We start from the raw sequence: 2,171 nt of genomic DNA on the forward strand, positions 1-2,171 counted from the left end.
ACTCTAGGCTTTTCTCTCAAGTGTTTCACTCAGCCTTTTTCCACTCATGGCTTTTACTTGAGCTCTCTCAATATGCCTTTTCTCACAAGAAATTACAGAAAGATAAACATAGAAAAGTACATTACAATCTGTAAAATATGAAGGAGATTGACTTCATCAACAGCCTCTTCGCTATGTGCAAAACCAGATTTGCAAACCTCAGCTTGAGTTCTTCAGTATTGGCCGAATGCTTCTTTGAAAGAAAGCATTATCCAAGTAGAGGAACTTCTTTACAGAACACTGCTCACACAACTCTGGTTTTCTCTCCTTGGTTCTGAATGAGCACTAAGTCTTCTTTTATCTCCTTGCATGTTGCTGAGTTCTTCTTCCAAGGTCAACACCTTGAGCCTTGAGCTTCACCAACCCACAGAATAACTTTTTCTCCTTAATCCCTAGAGTAGAAACTCTCCTTCTGACTTCCTCATCTTGACCGAAAGCCATATAGCAGCAACCATAGAAATCTTCCCATGGTCAACTTGATCTTTGCCCTTGAAAATTAACTTGGTCCCCAAGTCATGTCTAAGACCGTGGATACACAGCAGAGAAGAACAGAAATCATCTTTTCTTTGTATCCCATTTCGGATAGAGTAGAGAGTTGGGAAGAAGAGAAGAAACTGAGTTGCATGTATGAGGAAATGGTTTACCTTTGATCTTTTCTTAAGCTTGATTTGGCTTGAACCTGTTGATTTGACATTCTGTCTTTCAAGCTTAAACCTTCTCTCTATTGCTTCTTTGGTTACTAGCTTAGGGAAGAAGCTCTTTCTCTCTTTCTTACTTTTTTGAGTTTCTGACCAACTCTTCAGAAGTCAATGTTGCTTTTGGTAAGGCGAAAGTGAGGGATTTGCTTGCTGAAAGGAAATTGAGCTTGGATCGGGTAGTGATATGCTTGGCCCGCTTTGATTTCTTCAGCTTTGATTCCTTGGGCTTCGATTATATTATTGACCCATCACTTCTTGTTTTATTTTCCTTTCAATTTTTGGGCTGCTAAGATTTGGTCTGCAACAATAAATAATTAGTAATATGCAATTATAATTAATCCATACTAATTATTTATTTGCCAAAAATAATGTTTGTCATCACTAATTAATTTAGTTAATTTATTAACTCAACAAAGTGTAATCACAAATTTGTGCACCAAAGTACACATTGTCAGCCACTGTCTCTATAACATCAATGGCCTCTTCAATGGTCTTCTTGTTTAGGAAACCTCCAGATGAGTGGTTTACAGCCTTCCTTCATTCACAATTCAGCCCTTCATAAAAGATGCGGATTTGCACCCACTCATTAAACATGTCAGGGGGCATTTCTTTGTCAAATCCTTGAATCTCTCACAGGCTTCATAAAGAGTTTCACCATCCTGCTGACTGAATGTCTGCACTTCAGTTCTTAGCCTGTTTACTCTATGTGGAGGGTATAATCTTATTAAGAATCTTCTCATTACATCTTCCCAGGTGGTCAAGCTTTCCTTGGGGAATGATTCTAGCCATTTTGATGCTTTATCCCTCAAAGAGAATGGAAACAGTAGCAATCTATAGGTGTCAAGATGAACACCATTAGATTTAACCGTGTCACTGATGACAAGTCATCTTTTGATTGTTTTACAAGCATTTTTCACTTGTTTCATTAGGTTTTATGCACTTTCTTGCACAATAAGTAAGTGATTAGAGTGGAATTTCATGATCACTTTGAATCAATCAAACATCATTTATTTTACACAAAATCATAAAGTTTATGCTAGAATTAATTGATTTTATGAATGATGTAAGGACTTGTGATTTTGGTGAGACTTTGATTGCTTGTTTGGTTGCTTGTAGGTGAAGAAATGAAGAAAGGAGGAGGCAAATCAGGAGAGCGTTATGTTCACAAAAAGAACGCCACGCTCAGCAACATTTTGGAGTAGCGTTCGCTTCCAAAGTGAGCGCCACGCTCACCACGCTCACTTATAATCTCAAGTCTGGGAGGCAAGCCTTGTGTTATCCGTACACACTAGGAACGCTCACTAAGAGAGCGCTAGGAAGAAAAAAATGCGCACCAAAGTAGAAAGGAACGTAATGCTCATTTAGTGAACTGAGCGTTCCCCTAGGAACAACCAAGCACCCCTGACCTACTTCAAATAATTGCCACTCGGAACC

At 38.7% G+C, this 2,171-nt stretch overlaps 1 non-coding gene across 1 annotated transcript; it reads left to right on the forward strand.

Annotated features, from left to right (window-relative positions):
* Positions 1–1,325: 1,325 nt before the first annotated feature.
* Positions 1,326–1,432, forward strand: LOC112725886 (small nucleolar RNA R71). The gene has a single exon (XR_003164966.1). It is a non-coding gene; the product is annotated as a small nucleolar RNA R71 (small nucleolar RNA).
* The last annotated feature ends 739 nt before the right edge of the window (positions 1,433–2,171 follow it).

This window comes from Arachis hypogaea, chromosome 11, assembly GCF_003086295.3.
Source record: "Arachis hypogaea cultivar Tifrunner chromosome 11, arahy.Tifrunner.gnm2.J5K5, whole genome shotgun sequence".
In the NCBI taxonomy this organism is placed as follows: domain Eukaryota; kingdom Viridiplantae; phylum Streptophyta; class Magnoliopsida; order Fabales; family Fabaceae; genus Arachis; species Arachis hypogaea.